General features: G+C 40.2%; 1 pseudogene; it reads right to left on the minus strand.

Annotated features, from left to right (window-relative positions):
• Positions 1-21778: 21778 nt before the first annotated feature.
• On the minus strand, positions 21779-22102 carry LOC125120769 (non-histone chromosomal protein HMG-14-like; annotated as a pseudogene).
• Between the last annotated feature and the right edge of the window lie 301 nt (positions 22103-22403).

The raw sequence follows: 22403 nt of genomic DNA on the forward strand, positions 1-22403 counted from the left end.
CCATTTGGGAGGCTGAAAGTCCAAGATCAGGGTGCTACTATGGTCAGGTGAGGGCTTACTTTCAGGTCCCACACTTCTATGTATTTATATGGTGAAAGTGTCCAGGGATATTTCTGGAACCTCTTTTATAAGGCACTAATCTGTCTTATGAGGGTTATACTGTCATGAATTAAGCACCTCCAAAAGACCTGACCTATGCATACCATTATCTTTGGGGGTTAGGATTTCAACATACAAATTTTTTTTAATGATATTCATTTTTTTCCATTATAGTTGCTTTACAGCATTCTGTCAATTTTCTACTATACAGAAAAGTGACCCAGTCACACATGCACACACACATATTCTTTTTCTCACATTATCCTCCATCATGCTCCATCGCAAGTGACTAGATATAGTTCCCACTGCTATACAGCAGGATCTCATTGCTTATCCACTCCAAATGCAATAGTTTGCATCTATTAACCCCAAAATCCCAGTCCATCCCACTCTCTCCCCCTCCCCCTTGGCAACCACAAGTCTGTTCTCCAAGTCCATGAGTTTCTTTTCTGTGGAAAGGTTCATTTGTGCCATATATTAGATTCCAGATATGTTATATCATATGGTATTTGTCTTTCTCTTTCTGACCTTCTTCACTTAGTATGAGAGTCTCCAGTTCCATCCATGTTGCTGCAAAAGACATTGTTTTGTTCTTTTTAAAGGCTGAGTAGTATTCCATTGTGTATATATACCACATCTTCTTAATCCATTCATCTGTCAATGGACATTTAGATTGTTTCCATGTCTTGGCTATTGTGAATACTGCTGCCATGAACATGCAGGTACATCAACATACGAAATCTGAGGGGACAAAAACATTCAAACAATAGCCAAAGTTAGTAAATGAGTTTATCAAGGTTGTAGGATACAAGATCAATATACAAAAATTAATTGTATTCTATACAATAGCAATGCAAAATCTGAAGCAAATTTTCAAAATAATTCCATTTGCAATAGCATCAAAAATACATATGAATAAATTTGACAAAGGAAGTACAAGAAAACTATAAAACATTATTTAAAGAATTTAAAGAACACCTAAATAAATGGAAAGACACCCTGTGTTCATGAATTAGAAGAATTAATATTGCTCTACAGATTTTACACAATCTCTATCAGAATCCAACTGGCTTTTTTGCAGAAATTAACAGGCTAATCCTAAAATTTATATGAAAAATGCAAGGGACCCAGAATAGCCAAAACATTCTTTAAAAAGAATGCAGTTAAAGGACTCATACTTCCTGACTTCGAAATTTAGAACCAAGGGATGTTATAAGGAGAACACTCTTTCAACTGCCATTAGGTTAAGAAGATAATTTTTCCAGTCTCTCCAGAAGCTCTCCTAATATGCTCCAGCTCAATTTTTACACTTTTTCACACCATAATAATAATCACTCTCCAAACCTTCGTAGTAATTTCTTCTTTGCATATCCTTAGTTTTATTGCCAAATTGTGCATCCCTAGGTTCTACTAGTCTGGTTGCAAACATTTTAAGCAGGAAAAGGTAAAGTCCTGGATTACAGGAGTGTTAAAGCCCTTACTACAATCTTGATGGTGATTACCAAGTAGAGGATTACCAGTGTTCATGCCCTCCTTGCACCAATTTTACTGGGCCAAAGGTCAAAATAATTGGTTATATCAAGGTATTTAAAAATATTTTTGTTAACCCTGTTCCTATTGTCATAAAAACAGGACTTAGATTCTGATGCGCACTAAAGGACACTACCATCCTCAATGTTTATGATCAAAACCACTTTCTCTCTCTTATTTATCATTAATACATGTAACACGACTCCCCTGGAAACAAGCTTCACTGCCTTCTAGACAATCCATTCCGTAACTGCAATAGTGATCCCTTGAATGCAGAAGTTTATTCCTATGTGCGATGACAGCAGCCTACAGTTAAATATGGGAATGGCTTCTGAGTAGATACTTTATTTTTTTTTAACTTCTTTCATCTTTTTTTTCCTTAATTTTTTTTTCTTTGTCTTTTTGCTATTTCTTGGGCCGCTCCTGCGGCATATAGAGGTTCCCAGGCTAGGGGTCGAATCGCAGCTGTAGCCACCGGCCTACGCCAGAGCCACAGCAACGAGGGATCCAAGCCGCATCTGCAACCTACACCACAGCTCACGGCAACGCCGAATCGTCAACCCACCGAGCAAGGGCAGGGACCGAACCCACAACCTCATGGTTCCTAGTTGGATTCGTTAACCACTGCGCCACGAAGGGAACTCCAATTTTTTCCTTAATTTTTCATAGACCTACCCTTCCCTCATAACATGTGGTGTCATCTAGGCATCTAATCACTGTGTCTTTTGTCCCTGCTCCCTCTCTTGGCACAGAGGTGACATAAAACCACAGCAGAAAATTAGAATCCTCATTTCACTTGACCACCATGATTGGCTTTAGAAATGGCCTTGAAACTCAAACTGAATCCATAGAATCTTCCTTAAGATTTGAATATGAAGGCTGGGAGAAAAAAGATCTATTTCCTCCTCTAAGATTACAAGTCACAATAAGCCTATAGAACAAAATCTGTTGACAGTCATTTTCCCAAAGTGTATGGATAAAACTTTCTGAAGAATGAAGCTTCTACACAAAAAAGTAGAGCCAAAAGATGAAGCGAAAATCTTGATGACAGAATTTCCCCCCCCTGAATCAAGCTATGATGGAAGGCAGGCCAACCTCTGAGTCATCTCATATTAGTTATACATTGCTCTGTAACAAATTATGCCAAAGCTTAGTAGCTTAAAACAACAAACATTTATTATCTCACACATGTTCGGATAGGGATCTGGGAGCAACTAAACTGGATGGATCTGGCTCCAAATCTTTCATGAGTTTGCAGTCAAGGTATCAGCAGGGACTATGAACATCTAAAGGCTGACTAGGGCTAAAGAACCCACTTGCAATACAGTTCACCCACATGGCTGTTGGCTGAAGGCCTCAGCTCCCCATGATGCAGACCTCCCCTCACCACATGGGAAACTGCTTCCTCCAGGGTAAGTAATCCAGGAGAGAGCAAAGAGGACGCCACATACCTTCCATGACTTAGTTTCCACAGTCACATACTTTTACTTTATCCTATTAGGCAGAAGCAAGTCACTAAGTTTGCCCACATTCAAGAGGAGGGTTCTTAGGTTTCAGCTCTATTTTTTTTTTTTAATTTTATTTTATGGCTGCACTTGCAGTATATGGAAGTTCCCAGGGCAGGGATTGAATCTCAGCCACAGCTGTGGCAGCACTGGATCCTTTAACCCGCTGTGCTGGGCTGGGATCCAACCTGCACATCCATAGTGACGCAAGCTGCTGCAATTGGATTCTTAACCCACTGCACCACAACAGGAACGCCCTAAGTTTTAATTCTTAAAGGAAAAGTTATCAAAGGATTTTAAGACCAGCACACTTGCACATGACCAAATTCCACTTTTTGGCTTAGTTTGTATTGGACTTATGTCACTTAAAACCAAAAGGGTCTTGACCATCATCTATATGTGAGGCACTAAGAAAGTTTTATATATTATAAGCTATTGCTTCTACTCTAGTGAACTGATCTTTCATGATCTAATCAGGCAAAGCAGTATTACTTTCTCGCTCTTATACCTGTATTGTCAGTAGCACCCAAACTGGTCTAAGGTAGTTGAAACCTGAACATATAGCAGAGGTAATGTGTCTTCTGGAAGGCTCAGAGCATGGCTTGGTAGATAGGAACTAACATTCAGTGCTATGGAGGAACCTGTTACATTGCCTTCCAATAGCTTCTGCAAATCTCAAATTGAGGCATCCTCTTCATAAATCAAAAGTTTTGAATCTGGAGTTCCTGTCGTTCCTCAGTGGAAATGAACCCTACTAGTGTCCATGAGGATGTGGATTTGATCCCTGGCCTCTCTCAGTGGGTTAAGGATCCGGCATTGCCTTGAGCTGTGGTGTAGGTTGCAGATGTGGCTCAGATCTGGCACTGCTTTGGCTGTGGTATAGGTCAGTGGCAACAGCTCCGATTCAACCCCTAGCCTGGGAACTTCCATATGCCACAGGTCCAGCCCTAAAAAGGAAGAAAAAAATTTTTTTGAATCAATTTTTATTTACAGGAAGAAAAGTCCTAATCAGCACTTCACCTTAAAGCTTTCAATTTAAGGGCCCAGAAAGAGGATTAATATCCTCTTTTATTTTGAAGTATAATTATTGAAGTATAATTTTATTTTGAAGTATAATTATTGAAGTAAAATTATTGAAGTATAATTTTATATTGAAATGTTAATTCTCTTGAAAGAGAATATTTAAAGTTGAAGATTCTATATACCACATTTTAAAAAATTTATTCCAGAAGAGCAAAGGATGCTTTGAATGGAAGGGATCATAAACCATGGAAAAGAAATTGTCCCTTGAACTACATTTGTAAACTAGTTTACTAGAAAATTATTACAAATTTTAAAAATTCTTGTTTTTATTAAATATATCAGTGGGTGTTCTTGGTTATAAATAAAAGATCAACTCTCGGTAGTTTAATCAGAAAAGAAGTATATTAAAACTTATTCGGTAGCTCACAGAATTTCTTGAGGTGGGGAGTAGAGAGGAGGCAAGGATCTTGTTTGGATGCTATATAAGAATACAAAATTCAGAAATGAGCTAGCCATGGACAATATTCAATACACCATGGGTCTGTTGTAGGAAAACCCCACCATCTTGCCCACTATTCACATTTATGTCCCTAGGGAACTACTACAGAAACTGTAACCCAGCTGCCCAAGAACCTAATGACTTCTGTTCCATGCTTGATAGAAACTATGAGTATCTATGAATGGTGGCTGGCTCAGGTTGGTTGCTTCTGCCTACAAGCCTTGTGTTGTAATATGCTCATTGGGAACTAGCACAAATTATTAACTTCATGAGAGTCTAGGAAGTATAACTGTTTAGCTTTATAGCTCTATAGACAGGCAGTGATCTAAAAGGATATTGGAATAGATGTCAAAGTCATTTGTAAAGACAGGGGTGGGGAAAAAACAACAATGGGTTTTAAAGGCTTATAATGAAAGACTCTTTTCCCATATCTTCTACCTGACTTTACTCAGTCTCATTTCTCAAGGTCAACTGTTTCCAATTCTTTTCTCTGTTCTTTTCTGCCATTGCATCCATCTTTTCTGTTTCTCATTTTGTAATTGAAATAGAGTTGATTTACAATGTCGTATTAGTTTCAGGTATACAGCACAGTGATTCAGTTATGCATATATCTGTTTCTTATTTTTAACTTTACATATTGCCTGTCAACAAAGTGTTATGCAAAAGAATCCTTAGCTCATTTCATTTTTCCACTTAGCTCACACTATCTGACTAATACAATTATATCACAAATTTTGCTTACATCCATAATCACAGTTCACATTGTTATGACAATTTATTATTTACTGCTGAATTTCTTTTATTTGTTCAACTTTTGTGTGTGTGTGTGTCTTTTTAGGGCTGCACCCATGGTGCATGGAGGTTCCCAGCTAGGGGTCCAATCAGAGCTGTAGCTGCCGGCCTACGCCACAGCCATAGCAACACAGGATCCGAGCTGCGTCTGCAACCTACACCACAGCTCACGGCAACACCAGATCCTTACCCACTGAGCAAGGCCAGGAATCAAACCCCATCCTCATGGATACTAGTTGGGTTTGTTAACCACTGAGCCACAACAGGAACCCCATGTTCAATTTTTGATCCTAGAATTATTTGATGTTTTTTCACCCACTTTCTTTTTTATATACTGTATTAGTTTTTCATATGTCTATGATACTGATTTTTGGTGTTCAACTATTCCATAGAATATATTAGTTCCATTTTGATCACTCAACTCCCTTTCAGGACCCTCTACTAACCTGCTTCTGTGTTTACTGGTTGTTCTTTACTTAAGAGTCTGAGTCCTTGTACCTTTTAAAATATCTCTGGTTTCTCTTCACCTGAGTTATGAGCATAGAATTTTAAAGCCCTCAGAATTTTCAAGGCATTCCTCCACTGTGTTCCATGTTCTGCCACACTTCTAAGAAGTTCAATGGAATTCTAATTTTTCTTTCTGGAAAACAAAAGAAGTTTTATCCCTTGTGTGTAAAAATTCACAATGATGTGCTTTGATGTTGAGTTTCTTCTTAATTTCGATAAGGACTCAATGAATTCTTTTAATCTATAAAATCATGTCCTTCCATTCTGGGATATTTTCCTGTATTATTTCTTCCTAAATTTCTTCTCCACATTTTTTCTCCTCTGGTTTCTCTTTCTAGACATACTATTAGATAGATATTAATTTATGTATAATATAATATATATATATATTAGACATCCTAGACCAATCCTCTTAGTTTCTTATATTTTCACTTCTATTTCCATAACTTTTTCTTTTTTAGTGATTTCCTTAATGAAATATTACCACTATTCTGTGGCAAAACAGATTTGTGAGTGACTGCCACAGTGATTTTTGTTTTGGGGGCTGTGCCCACAGCATGTAGAAGTTTCTAGGCCAGTAACCACACCAAGCAGTAACCAAAGCCTCAGCAGTGACACCAGGTCCTTAACCCACTAAGCCACCAGGGAATTCTCCCCCCCCCCCCACACACACGCACAGTGCCCCTATATTTTAAGTCATTCCTCCAGGAATACCATTTCCTGATATTCAATATTTGCATGCTGCCCTTCCCTTCAGGGTGGCTGGGTCCTGGTTCTTTCTTCTAATCAATGGAATGTGACAAGGGGAATAAGATCCATGTGATCATCACATGAGTGTGATTTCATAATAGTGTAACTCTCATCTTCCTAGGTTCTTTCTCTCTCCTCATTGTTGATTTTGAAAAGGCAAGCTGCCATGAATCCTATAGCTGCAAGGTAATGCATTTTGCAAACTATTTGAAGGAGCTTAAAATTAGATCTTTCCCCAGTCAAGCTTCTGGTAAGAACTTAGTTCTGGCTGATACATTGATTGCAGCCGTGTGAAACCCTTAGCAGAGGATACAGCTAAGCTGTGCCCAGACACATGACCCACAGAAACTGTGACTTAATAAATGTGTGTTGTTTCAAGCTGTCAAGTTTGTGGTAATTTGTTTTGCAGCATATAAAATATATTTTTTCCTATGAATTTTAAATTTGGGGTGTTATGTTTATCCTTCTAAAGGCTCTCTTGCTGGTTGTCCTTCTCTCTCTTTCTTAAAGTAATATCCTATTCTTGTTTCATGGATGTGACATCTTTTTTTTTCAATTTTTTTCTTGTTCTCTCTGTTATCTCTGTTTACCTCTGGCTCTCTGGGATGTGTGTGTGTGTGTGTGTGTGTGTGTGTGTGTGTGTGTGTGTGTGTTTAGTTTCTGGCTTTCCTAAGATGTTCGTGATCCTTAGCAGTATGTTGTATTTGAGTGACACTCTAATGAGCTGATGAGACGATCTGTTGTGTGGGAAGGGTCATTAAATTGGTATCCTTTTCTCTAAAATAGTATCTGTGGAGGCAACTTTTTCATTGGGGGAACTCCCAGATGTCAGTATTTAATGATTTTTTTCTGGGGACATTCAGTTTCATAAAAGAAGGCTCTAGTATTATTATTATTTTTTTTTTTTAGGGCCACATACATGGCATATGGAAGTACCTGGGCTAGTGGTCAAATTGGAGCCATAAATGCTAGCCTACGTCACAGCCACAGCAATTTCATATCTGAGCAATGTCTGCGACCTACACCAAAGCTCATAGCAACACCAGATCCTTAACCCAATAAGCAAAGCCAGGGATCAAACCTGCATCCTCATGGATACTAGTCAGGTTCATTACCACTGAGCCACAATGGGAACGCTCTCTCTTTTTTTTTTTTTTGGAAGTACTAGTCTCCTGTGAAGATGGGAGAAAAAGGATGAGTGAGTTCTTTGTTTAGTGTCAAGACTTCCATTTATTTCACTTTTTAACACCATGGCTCATTCCAGTCTTTAGATGGTCTAGTTGCCCTGAATTCAAAGGTTGTTTTCTTAAAATAATCAACCTTTTCAATGGTTAAGTTAGGTGAGATGAGGTTGCAGTTGCCTGGTGTAATCTGGTGTTCCAGTTATCTTCTGTTGCAGGAAAAACCACCTAAAACTTAGTGGCTTACTTTTAAAACTTATTATCCCTCATGGTTCTGTGAGTTGACTGAACTCAGCTGATTCATTCTTAACTCAGGGTAGGGGTTTCTCATGCTGGGGCAGTCAGATCGCATTTGGGGCTGGAATCATCTGAAGGCTCAACTGGGGTAAATATTCCATAAATAATTCACTCAGATATTTGGCAGTGGATACTGGCTCCAGCTGGAGGTTTAGTTTCAAGTGATCCCTTCATGGGTCTTAGGCTTCTGACAGCAGAGTGGTTGAGTTCCAAGAGCAAATGCTGTAAGAAAAAGGTGAACACTGCTAGTTTCTCAAGGCTGAGCCTTAAAATCTATACAGTGTCACTCCCATCATATTTGATTGGTCAAAGCAGACTAGCCTTTACCAGATTCAAGCAAGGAGCAGTCCCTACCTCTTGATGAAAGAAGTGTCAAATAATTTGTGACTATCTTTAACCTATCATATCTGACTCTACTGGCTGGGGAGGGACATCGGAGATCCGATGACAAAATCTCCTTGTGTTTGGCCCTGCAACTCTCTGTGATAGCTCTCTTCTGCTGCATCTTGCTTTGAAGCCTTGATTCTCTTAGGAGTTTTAATTCAGTTTGAAGCTTCTTCTCTGGTACTGTCAATGTTCACTCTCTTTTCTGCCTTCCATTTCCTAAATTTTTTAATTTACTGAAATCACTCAATTGCTGTTGTTTCTTATTCTTTGTCCTGGTATGTTCATACTCTTCAGTTTTTATTTTCATTTTAGTGGAGCTCCACAAAAAGAAAAAATAAAGTCATGTGGTGCAATTTTCTGAGTCCAACAATAATTTATATCCATTGTTATATGCTAACAACTCGACTGTGTAGAGTGCTTTAAAATTTAAAAATCCACCTTGGCACACATCATTTTGTTTGATCCTCATTAATTTTGAAAGAAATGTAGGACAATCGTGATCCCTATTTTAGAGGTGAACAAGCTGAAATCAGAGACACAAAATGAATTGAACAATGTTGCTCATGGGATTTGCTTTCATTTAAATCCTTCAGGGAAATGTTCTGGAATTAAGTCTAAAGGACAGGGACAAGTCAAAGAAAATAAAACTTTTTTTTCTTTTTATTTGAGGAGGAGGAGGCGGTGAGGAGGTGGAGTTCAGCAAAACTAGAATTTGTGTAGCACTGATGTGGCCAGGCTGAAGTCTGGGGTTTTTATGTAAATAGGTAGCTGTGGTGGGGTGGATCAGGAACCTATTTGTAACATAGCAGGAAGACTTTAGTGACCTCGCTCAGCTTCCTACTTTAGGCACACTGGTGATTCTGTTCACTTGATCCACATGCTGGGATGTGAGAGGTTTTTTTTTTTCCCCACATCGCTTTGCAGGAGCCCATTTTGGCTGTTCTTAGGGTAGTGACTGAGTTTCAAAGAGGAAGACCCTATAATGTCTCCCAGGCATACTACAAAGGAAATATAAGTCATCAGACAGTTGGATCTGGATCTGGGCCAGGATAACTCAACTCTTCTTGTAGAAGGTGCCATGGGATCTATAGTGATGGCAGGTGATGGAAGAAGTGGGTCCCCTCAGCTTTATGTCTTGTCTGAAAGATGATAACCATGCTAATAAATTTAGTGCCACATTCTTTACAGTGTGCTCATCCGACCCCTAGAATAAGGCCATAAACCATAATGGGGTCCATGATGCTTTCAATTATTAGACATTCATTTCTGCTCTTCATTTTTTCCCTCTGCTGCCCAAATTTGGCTTTACTGATGTGCTTTCTGGAGGCATGGGAGATGGCAGGGTTTGAAAAAGAGGTCCACTTTTTAGAAACCTGAGAAAAATCATATGCCTATCAAAATAAATCCTATGCTCCCTAATGGAGGAAGAGATAACACTGTGTCGTATCCACAATAAATTCATAGGCATATCATAATGAACAGAACCTATTTGCAGGCATTTCTGGGTCTTTTCAGAGCCATAGGCTATGTTATGTTATTGACATCCTAATTAAGAGAAGCATTGAATTTTTCTTTTGGTAGACAGTAGTTAGGGTTTGTATAACCTTACCATTTTCAGGCTTTTTTGAGAACAGGAAGGCACCCAGAAAAGAGCTTTATGGGATGTGGCACTGAGCCCCAGAGAGAGAGTGAGTTTGTAAGCAAAAGAGGAGAGAAGAATAGAATTTGTTACAAGAAGATATGTTATTTGGGTTTCTTGCCCTGATACTGAACAATAAAAAATTGCCTTTCCAGTTGTTTGAAGCAAGCCTGGAAAGGCTAGTTTCTTTCCTGCTGGTCTTTCCCTCTACATTTTATTAAATATTTCAACTCTTTCCTGCGTTTCCAGACACACTGTCAAAACTTGAATACCAGAACAATACTAAAATCTCACCTCTGATGCTTGCTTATGATTCCAGGGAAGCTAGACAGTACACTCAAAAGAGAATTAAAGAACCATTAATGTTAATGTAATACTAAATGTGAAAATTGTAATTCTGACTCCCTCAAGAAACTGAAGACTCTTAGATATCCTACTCTGAGACCTGATATAAAATTAAAACTTCCCCATTCATTCTTACCCAACATTCTGTCACGAATGACAGTCTTTCACCAGCAACAAAATGGAATACTTAGTGAAAAAATGAAGGAAAACAACGGAAGAGAATTACATCTCTTGGAGAAGACTATCAGGCTAGGATTATGCCAAATCTCTTGGTGATTTTTTTAACTTCATTATTTTTATTAAAGTATAATTGATTTACAATGTTGTGCCAATTTCTGCTGTATAGGACTACTTCCAGCTCCCTGCATACATTGTGCTAGTTCACCCTTCTTTTTGATGGTTTTGTGCTTCCTTAAGGTTCTGTTACATATTTATAATAATATTCATGCCATTTGTATCTGTCTCCTTCAGACTCTAGTTCCTTGAAAATTATATATATATATGTTCATGCAAGTTTGATGACTAAAGCATGTCAAGATCATATATAAATAAACAAGACAGAAAGAAAATAGACAAAAGTGAAATTCATGGTCACATTAGATTTTATTTTATTTTATTTATTTTGCTTTTTAGGGCTGCGCCCATGTCATATGGATTCCCAGGCTAGGGGTCGAATTGAGCTACAGCTGCCAGCCTATACCACAGCCACAGCAATGAGGGATCTGAGCCATGTCCACAACCTACACCACAGCTCATGGCAATGCCAGATCCTTAGCCCACTGAACAAGGTCAGGGACTGAACCCACATCCTAACTGATCCTTGTCGTGTTAATTTCTGCTGAGCCCAAACGGGAACTTTCACATTAGATTTTTTAATGTTTCAAATGATTAAACATTAAAAAAAATTTTTTTATAATTTTATGGTTGTTGTTGTTGTTGTCTTTTTAGGGCCACACCCATGGCATATGGAGGTTCCCAGGCTAGGGGTCCAATCAGAGCTACAGCTGCTTGCCTATACCACAGCCACAGTAACACAGGATCTGAGCTGTGTCTGTGACCTACACCACAGCTCACGACAACGCCAGATCCTTAACCCACTGAGCAAGGCCAGGGATCAAACTGCAACGTCATGGTTTGTAGTTGGATTCGTTTCCACTGAGCCACTACGGGAACGCCAGTAATTTTTTTTTTTTTTTTAATAGCAAGGTTGTACGTGGAATATTTTTAAGTATATTTTTAATGGTTCAACCTTCAATTACTTCTTATTTATTTATTTATTTTTGTCTTTTTGCTATTTCTTTGGGCCGCTCCTGCGGCACATGGAGGTTCCCAGGCTAGGGGTCCAACCGGAGCTGTAGCCACCGGCCTACGCCAGAGCCACAGCAACGCGGGATCCAAGCCGCATCTGCAACCTATACCACAGCTCACGGCAACGCTGGATCGTTAACCCACTGAGCAAGGGCAGGGACTGAACCCGCAACCTCATGGTTCCTAGTCAGATTCGCTAACCACTGCGCCACGACGGGAACTCCCTCTTTTTTAAAATTATAGTTGATTATAATGTTGTGCCAGTTACACTGCAAAGTGACCTAATCGTACACACACACACACACACACACACGTCTTTTCTTATATTGTCTTCCATCATATTCTATCCCAAGAGAATGGATGTAGTTTTCTGTGATACACAGTAGGATCTCATTGCTTATCCATTTTGAATGTAATAGTTTGCATCTACTAACCCACAAACTCCCAGTCTATCTCACTTCCTCTCCCTTCCCCTTGACATCCACAAGTCTGTTTGTGAGTTTGTTTCTATTCTGTAGATAGGTTCATTTGTGCCATGTTTTATTTTTTTATTTTTTATTTGTCTTTTTGTCTTTTTATGGCCACACCCATGGCATAGGGAGGTTCCCAGGCTAGGGGTTGAATTGGAGCTGTAGCTGCCGGCCTATGCAGCAGCCATAGCAATGCTACATACAAGCTGTGTCTGCGACCTACACCACAGCCCACAGCAATGCCAGATCCTTAACCCACTGAACGAGGCCAGGGATCAAACCTGCATCCTCATGGATGCTAATCAGATTCATTTCTGTTGAGCCATGACAAGAACTCCCCATCTGCGCCATATTTTAAATTCCACATATAAGTGATTTCATATGGTGTTTGTCTTAATTTTTCTGACTTACTTTGCTTAGTATGATAATCTCTAGTTGCATCCATGTTGCTGAAAATGGTATTATTTCATTCTTTTTTATGGCTGAGTAATATTCCATTGTACATATGTACCATATCTACTTTTATCCATTCCACTGTGGATGGACATTTAGGTTATTTCCACGTCTTGGCTATTGTGCTACAGTGAATCTAGGGGTGCATGTATCTTTTTGAATTATAGTTTTGTCCAGATAGATGCCCAGGAGTGGGATTCCTGGACCACATGGTAGTTCTATATTTAGTTTTCTGAGGAACCTCCATACTGTTTTCCATAGTGATTTTACCAACTTACATTCCCTTGGTGATTTTTTTTTTTTAATTTTTGCTTGGCCAAGAAAGACTGAGGTAGAGGAGGATAGATGAGGAGAAGAGAAGGCTTAGGTAATAAGTGAAGTCAGAAAATTTTGGTTTGCTTTGTAAGTTTCCAGAAGGGCCTTAATGGAGAGGACCAAAATCAGTAGAAGGAAACTGTGGTGGAAGGGAAGCCTGCAAATGACTGAGTAATATCAAGCAATCTGTGGGAAACCTTTAATAGAAAACTTGTCTATTATATTGGAAAATGAGTTAACTATATTAGTAATTGAAAATTCCTGGAGTTCCCGTCGTGGCGCAGTGGTTGACGAATCCGACTAGGAACCGTGAAGTTGCAGGTTTGGTCCCTGCCTTTGCTCAGTGGGTTAACGATCCAGCGTTGCCGCGAGCTGTGGTATAGGTTGCAGTCTCGGCTTGGATCCCGCGTTGCTGTGGTTCTGGCGTAGGCTGGTGGCTACAGCTCCGATTCGACCCCTAGCCTGGGAATCTCCATATGCCGCAGGAGCAGCCCAAGAAATGGCAAAAAGACAAAAAGACCAAAAAAAAAAAAAAAAGAAAATTCCTGCTGGGAGCTTTGTACATCTCAAGTACAGAATTCCTATTGCCATTTTCTGCAGTCCTCTCTAGACTATGGGGGTTAGGCACAGGTGAATGGAAAGAGGGTGGTATTGAGGCTGGGTAACTGGAAAATGTTCTTAATTATGGTGCTTACTTCTCATAGGGATGGAGTAGGCACAGGTAGTTTTAGAAGTCCCAATAAAGGACAACAGATAATTTAGGGGACATTGGGAGATCACTCTAAGTAAATAAATTGCTCAAAAAAGCCATCAGAACAAGGCAGGCTCGTTTGACTAGTGGAAGTGCAAGAATTGCTTCAGGTTATTGGTTGGGGAAGGGATGAGGCCTGCATTCAGATTCAGACCTGGGGCAAAAGTTTGAGGACTGCCCTTCTGCTGATTTGAATACACACCTCACCAGACACCAAGGAGGAGCTACTACTCCCAGAAAGGAAGAGGCAGGCTTTTCCATCCCCGACTCCCCTTGGGGGATAAAACTGTAGCCCATCAGTTCCTCGGGGCAGAGCTTCATTGCCTGCCTGCTTGCATCTCTCACACAAGCTTCCTATCCTAATAAAGCTGTTTCTTGCCTATCACTTTGTCTCTAAATGAATTCCTTCTGCTCAGAGACATGAAGAACCTGAACCTCAGTGAGTCCAGACACAGGGTGAGCGTTTCTAATTTAAAACCATGGGTTTAAGTCCCAATTTGGGTTTAGGCTGGGTTTGAGTCCCGGCACGTGGGTTCAAGTCCCAATCTGTGTTCTGGCTAGGTTCAGGCCATCAGTGCTGTTGGTTTCACTTCTTTGCTTGTTTTTCTCTGAAAAATCTGGGGTGAAAACCAGCCTGTATTTGTGCTATTTGCTCATGATGACAAATGAAATCAGAGCCATGTACTGACTGCAGAGTGAACAGATCCTAGTTTTGAATACTAATTATGGTCTTAAAATCACTGTAAATTCTTGATCAATGCTACAAGGGAGTTTTGTTTTGTTTTGTTTTGTTTTGCTTTTGCTTTTGCTTGTGGCTTATGGAAGTTCCAGGCTAGGGGTTGAATCAGAGCTGCAGTTGCTGACCTATACCACAGCTCCCTGCAATGTCGGATCCTTAACCCACTGAATGACGCCAGGGATAGAACCTTCATCCTCATGGATACTAAGTGGGATTTGTTTCCACTGTGCCACAATGGGAACTCCAAGGGAGATCTTATTCATCTAATTTAGAACTGACTTGCGTATGGAATTTGTACAGACACTAAGTAAGTTGCTAGCGTAGCTGAACTTTATTTCAAAACTGTCATTATGAAAAATGTACACTAAGATAAATCTATGCTTTTATAACCAAAATGGAGGAAAATAAGCACATACATTTTCAACTAAACATTCTGTGACTCGGTTCTAAACTGATTTGAGCAAAGTGTTTCAAATAATCTAACATGGATATACATCCTCGATTATGAACTTAGCTTTGCAAACCCCAAAGTTCTAGCTTTGCGGAAGGGGGCTGGAGAAGAGTGGTCAGAGGACCAGGCCATGTGATGACAACGTGGCCGTGGCTTTGAGCTCTTGAAGACCTCAGGCTTGAAGGCCTCACGTATGACCAGAGAGGCATAGGGTTGAACTCACCAATACATTTTTTAATAGGCTCCTGTGGCACTTGTTTCATTTCAAAAGTATCAGGAGGTTTGACTGATTCACCCAATATGCTTCCCTGGGAGCTAAAAAAGCCCAGTTCTCTAGACCCCGAAATGGAGAGAGTGGATGAATCTAGTGATTGGTAGGTAATGTGATCTGCCTTTTGTAGCAAGCCAGAAGCCAGATGTCCCCTCCCCTTTGATCTGAATAACACTTTAGGCTGCAGACAATAAGATTGGTTTTAAATTTATTGTCTCTTTGATTTCTGCATTCTAATGCTTTTTAAATTCTTTACACAAGACAGGGCTATATATAGGCAATGGGGGTGGTTCAATGGAGGCCAAAAAAATGCCAGTAGCTTTTGAGTGGTGCCTGGGAGAGCCTCATGCATATTTCTCTGCAAAGAAACAAAGACAACTTACTTGAGTGACAGGAACATTTTTCTTTTGCAGTCGTTTTACTCCAAAAGGAAGTTTCCCACCCCTGGTCCCAGCCAGGTTTGCCAGAAAGTTCCTTGCAGAACCCTCCTCTTAGCAAAGCACTAAAGCAGAAGAATCCAGTTGAAGTGAAGGAAACCTAAATTGGATGTCTTCCTTCTCTAAGCCCTCTTATAAACTTCACCCCAGTTAATGTTTCATTCCTGTCCTTGGTGCTGCAGCCTGTGTGAAGCAGTCAGCTGAGGCCATGAGCTTGATTTCATTGGTCTTGTTGATGGTAAAGATGCTCATCTCTGATTTCAACCTCACCCCCTGAGAGACTTAAATGACATTTGGGAATCTCCTTCAAGTAAGATTAGGAGGACAAACAGACTTGGCACTCAGTCAAACAGGTAAAAACACTTGGTCTGCTTCCTGCCCTCAACTGGATCACACCACCAACAACTGCCCCAAGAATTCAACCTGTTCTGAGAAGAACACTAGAAGGAAGGCAGGTAAAGAGGTTAATGGCTCCACATGCTTGCATTGCACTGTGTAACCGTGAGTGGGTTATGGCTTATCTTCATCTCTATTTTCTGTCCTGCAATATTAGGTAACTCATACAGACCTAGCATTTTATTAGATTAAATAGCTTTTTTTTTTTTTTTTTTGACAGGATCTTATTTGAGCCTAAAAACCACCCTGTGAAATAGCTAGGCAGTACTGTCCATAGTTTAGAATGAGGAAGCTAATCTAAAGGGATGGAAGAGTTCCTACAAACCTCGTTAGTAGTCTGAGATGCAGGTGAGACTAGGATTCAGATCTCGTGATACTTCTCCAGCACTCCGTTTGCCTAGTAAGATTTCCCCTGCCCCTCTGCCTGTGTGTTGTGAGGACTACAGCGCATTTTGTCTGTAAGAAGGCTTTGCAAGTGGATACAGTGATTGCAGCAAAATTCTTATCCTTCTCTGCAAGAATCTTCTCCAGGAAGAAAGGACAAGCCATGCAAACACCCAGTGAGGTGAGGAATAAGAAAATATCAAACTCTGGTTTTTCCTGTGCTCTGTGATGCCACTCACCTTTGCAGCATGGGAGCAGAGTCCCGGACGCTCCCATTTGTGTCAACACACCCATTAGGTTTTCCAGGAAGTCTTCAATCAATTCCTTAGATTTCAAATATTGGGCTGGGAAAGCACTTTGTGAGGTCAGCAACTAAGGATTATATCCAATTAGGTATACCTGGAGATAGACTCAGGGCCAGATGCTGAACTGTTGAAGTGGCTAGAGTCACTCCTATTGTAAGATGTCTCTTAAAGTGAGTGCTTCAAGGTGTTGTTTCAGACCTAGAATCCACTGCCTCTTCTTTACACTTTCACCCTTTTTCAAAAAACTAGAATTCATCCTCCCTTAATGAAGATTTCCAAATTGTTGAATGAATGCCAAGTGGGTTCTAACCATATGATCCAATTACTTTAGATGGCCTGAGAAAGAACTGTATAGGGACTGTGGGACTTTATCACAAAGGACCAGAACCTCAATTTGTACTTGATTCCTGAAGGTGAGCCCCAGTTCACTCAGTTTTTAGTTCAGAGGATGTAGGCTCTCCCTCTGACTCCCAGTCTGGCAGGTGGAATTGGGTGCTTTTGGCGATGAGGTCCGGTTTGCAGGTGATAGCATGCTGTGGGCAGGGAAGCAGGGTGCTATTTTTGGATTCTGCATGAGGGAGAGGTCACATCTGGGAACTGAGGTTTATAGTTCAGTATGGCCTATCCACTCTTAGAATTCAAATGCACATGAGATTGCCTAGGAGCCTGGAAATTACATCACCATACCTGTCCTAGCTCCAATAAAAACCTGAGGAAGGTCACCAGGTGGCAGCCTTTAAATTGAGATCACTTGATATATGTAGATAGCACTGGGGGATATTTAAACATGAGATTTAAAGGGTAAAGAATATTCCAGTTCTGGGGTTCCCTTGTGGTGCAGTGGGTTAAGGATCCAGTGTAGTCATTGCAGTGGCTCAGGTTGCTGCTGTGGTGTGACTTTGATCCTGGTCAGGGAACTTCCACATGCCACAGGCACAGCCAAAAAAAAAAAAAAAAAAAAGAATTCCGTTGTGGCTCAGCAGTAACCAATCCGACTAGAATCCATGAGGACACAGGTTCGATCCCTGGCCTTGGTCAGTGGGTTAATGATACCACGTTGCTGTGGCCAGCAGCTGCAGCTCCAATTCAACCCCTAGCCTGGAAACTTCTATATGCCATGGGTATGGCCCTAAAAAAGAGGAAAAAAAAATTAAAAAAAAGAATGTTCCAGTTGTACCATTTTCTAAAGTGCTATATCTGATATCATTTGATTCTCATAACTTCGTGAGTTAGGGAGGTGACCACACTCAGCAGATTGAAAGATCAAGGTTCTAAAAGGTGACTTGCCTAAAATCACTTGTCGTGTTAGGAACCCAGACTCACAATGCCTAGTCTAGCGCTTTTTAACATTTTTACTAGCTTATTTTTGCCACATAGTCAGATCTGTTTTAGTCTCCATTAGAATGAAATTGTGGCTTCTTCGTTTTGCTTTATTTGATCCTTTTAAAGATTCTCTTTATCATATGGACAGAAACGCGCGCACACACACAGAAGTTAAGTTTACTGAGTCATTAGAAAACAAAGTCCTTTATCATACCCTGGAACACCCTGGGGGCTGTTTGCCAATGTTACCTGGGCGGCTGCATGGGTGTAAGTCAGGATCCTGGGCTTAGCGAACCTCCACACTTGGCTGAAGGCTACACTCTCACAGTTTTGAAATTCTTGAAAATTTGTGAATAAGGTACCCTATATTTTCATTTTGCACTGGGCCTGTAAATTATGTGTCTGGTCATGCTCCTACCCAGTCATGCCCTCCTCCTGCAACGGAACCATTGTCCTAACTTTTTTTTTTTTTTTTGGTCTTTTTGCCTTTTCTAGGGCCACTCCTGCAGCACATAGAGATTCCCAGGCTAGGGGTCTAATTGGAGCTGTAGCCACCAGCCTACACCAGGGCCACAGCAACACCGATTCGAGCCACATCTGCACCTACACCACAGCTCAAGGCAATGCCGGATCCTTAACCCATTAAGCAAGGCCAGGGATCGAACCCACAACCTCATGGTTCCCCGTCGGATTTGTTGACCACTGTGCCACGACAGGAACTCCACCATTATCCTAACTTTGATAGCGTAACTCCTCTCTATAGTTTTTTTTACCACAGTATGCATATATAAACATTATGGTTTATTTTACTTGCTTTTGAATTTATATAAATGTAATAGTATGGCCTATTATTTTTTATGTATGGCTTCTTTCAGTCAACCTCATTTATAGGTCTTATCCACATCGTTATTTGTAGCTGTGGTTCATTCAGTCTCATTGCTATATAATATTCTAGTATATTTCACAATTTTTGATTTATTCTATTTGTGATGGAAGTTGAGCTGTTTCCAGTTTTGGCTATGATGAATAAGGCTGCTCTAAACATTGCTGTGGGTGTATCTTCATACAAAAGTACATTTGTGTCTGTTGAGCATTTACCTATCAGAAAGTATGTTTGCTCAGCTGTGGCAGGTAATGCCAAACTTTTTCTAAAGTAATTGTCTCAATTTACATTCTTTCCAACACATAAGAGAATTTCCTTCTGCAACATCATCAGCAGTGAGTATTGTCTGTCTTTTTAATTTCAACCATTCTGGTGACTGTGTTAAATCACAGCGATAGGAGCTCAATGTGATTTTAATTTGGACTTCCTAATCAGTAATGAGGTTTAGTATCTTTTCAAAAATGTATGCCAATTTAGATATCCTGTTTTGTCTAGTTTCCTGCTGATTCTTTTATTGTGTCATTTCGGATCTTTTCACATGAATTTATTACAGGCAGTCATTACGTATTCTGGATGGGAGTCTTTTATCAGCAAAAATATACTTCACATATCTTCTCCCAGTCTCTGCCTTAAAGATACTGAAATCATGGGTCAAATCCATTTCACCTGCCTTCGCTAATCAAGGTAATTTTAAAGACTTGCATGTCCTCCAAGAAGCACTTAGCCTAAGTAAGATGTTTGCCTGCATTATTTTCTAGGAACTTGGAGTCTCTGCTGCATCTAGTTCTAGCTTAGCTAGTTAAGACTGGATGGGGCCAGCCACCCTCCAAATGGGCATGGCCTGTTTGTAGTGTCTGCTTGGTGACCTTTTGCACGTGTAGATGCCTGTAGCTTAGTTACACATGGGCAGAATGGATAATTATCACTCCTTTTTCTAATCACCTTTCCCCAAACTCCCCCTGCTTCAGATTGCTCTGCTTCCTTATTGGTTATCCCATAAATACCCCAGCACCTTGCCTTTGGGGAAGTAGATTTGAGATCTGTTTTCCTGTTTTCTCACTTGATGGCTTTGCTAACAATCCCTCTCTTTGTTGGGAACCTCTGTGCCTCAACATTTTGGCTTGCTATGCATCAGGAAAGATGAACCTGGTTCAGTAAAAAATTTGGCAAGTCGCCAGGAGGTAGTCCAGATGGACATTTTGCCTGTTGTCTGTCAGCTCTTTGCCCATATGGTGAGTCTATGGATAAGTCTAAGAAAACCATCTGATCTGTTCCAGGGACTGTCCCCTGGATTTTCCCAGTGAGTTGGCTCTGGCCTTGGGTGCTTAGTTTCATTTTGCAGCAGAGATATGGTTTTTAGGTTTCTGGGTTTGGAAGATACCTTAAGGTGAGTTAACTTTGGTTTTTAAAAACAAACAATCCATACCTGAGCCTAGATTGTCTTTTCAATCCTAATCAGTTTGTGTGTTGGAGGCCTACTTGGTGGGATTTTTGGCAGACTGTATTAAAGGTTACTGCTTATGAGGTACTTTATACCTGGGTTAAAGGCCTGGGGCTGTGGTTTTTGGTTTGTTTGTTTGTTTATTTATTTATTTATTATTTATTTATTTATTTATTTTTGGTCTTGTTTGTCCATGTCTCCATATGTCTGATTATATTAATTGTGAAGAATTGGCTATTGGGGATATAGCTTCTTAGAGCCTGGAGCAAGGACCCTTAGAAAGATTTCAGAGCTGTGACTACCCGGAAGCCAACCCCTTCAAAATGGGAAATGTTCATTTAATTCCCCCTTGCAGCCCTATAGGCTGCATTTTCCAAAACTGGGTGACTTTTAGTTAAGAAACTATGAAAATAAAGAGATCATATTTTTTTTTTTAATCACCACATGGTCACAATATCATTTAGACTCTTGAGCAATATGGCCTGAGTATGTACCCTTAAATTACAATACTATTTTGCAACTAGGTATATTTTGTAAATGAGAAGAAAAATGGGATGAAATAGTATATGAACAGTCTTTTATGTTATTAGAATAAGTCTATATTGCTTGAGTTGTGATTCTTAAGTTATTCTAGTGACTTTACAGATTAAAATTTGGAGGCAAATTTTCCTTAGGATATCAAGTACCAATATTTTCAAATGTTGATATGTTGTTATAAGTCCCACTAATTTACACTTTAATATCATGTACACTACATACTCAAATTTTCAATTTTTCACAGCACATTAACAAAATTTCTAGGAAAACTGGACTACCATGAATACAGATGTTACCGAGTGCACAAAATTCTGACAAGGAGAGCCAAGATCAAGGAGTGGTGTGCTTTAGGAAACAGTTCTACCAAAAACAAATTGGGAAGAGAAGTAATTTAAAGTATTCAAGACGTTAAATGCACAACTGACTCCAAATTGCTGTTTAGTATGCTTTGTACTATGGAATATAAAAGCTACCCCATCTATGGAATGTTAAGCTAACAACCAAGACAATCAAAGCTTCCCATATTCAATATCCCACTATTTTCTGGTTGTACCAAAAAATAAACAACCAGCAAATGATTTCACCTCTTTAAAAAAGCATTTTACACTTAAAAAAATGGGATGAGGTGCGATACCTTCCTTCTTAAAAATGTTTCTAGAGTTACTAAAAAACTTGCATTTGCAAAATAGTTGATAAAAATATCCCTCTGGATTGTACAAGAAGGGAGACAGGGACCACTGACAGGACAGGGCGTGTGGTGTTAATCAGACTCGGCTTCTTTCTCTCCTACTTCATCAAAGGCTGGGTTCTCCTTGTTTTTAGTTTCTCTGTTTTCTGCAAGCAAATCTTTAGTCTCTTGGTTAGTCACTTCGACCTGTTTTCCCTTTGGTCCCCTTTTCCCTTCTGTTTGTACTTTTTTGCCTTAAGATTTATCCTTTCCTGCCACCTTTTTTGGCTTCGTTTCCACTTTGGCAGGAGCAGGTTTAGCTGACAACCTCGCCTATCTCCTCTTGGGCCCCTCCGTCCCCGCCCCCTTGGCGGAGATGACTGGCCTTTTGGGCAGCTTGGCGCGGGGAGGGCGCATGCCCAGTGCCTGTGGGCCACAGCGCGCCAAGAGCCTTGTCAAAGCTGGGCTGCCTGGCCGATGCCACTCCTCCCACCTCCTGAGCTACTGGGACCTGCAGAGGGGGTGGTGGGAGAACCGGATGGAACCACATTTGGGAGCCTGACCCCTCTCTGGGAGTTTTTCATTTTGTTGAGGGCTTCCTTTACTGTACAAAAATTTTAAGTTTAATTAGGTCTAATTAGGTAATTAGAAAAGAGCTGATAGCTTTTTGGATTTCCCGTGCAAATGATTCCTATTCTCTTGCTGCCATTAGGATCCT

Source organism: Phacochoerus africanus, chromosome 2 (assembly GCF_016906955.1).
Source record: "Phacochoerus africanus isolate WHEZ1 chromosome 2, ROS_Pafr_v1, whole genome shotgun sequence".
In the NCBI taxonomy this organism is placed as follows: Eukaryota; Metazoa; Chordata; class Mammalia; order Artiodactyla; family Suidae; genus Phacochoerus; species Phacochoerus africanus.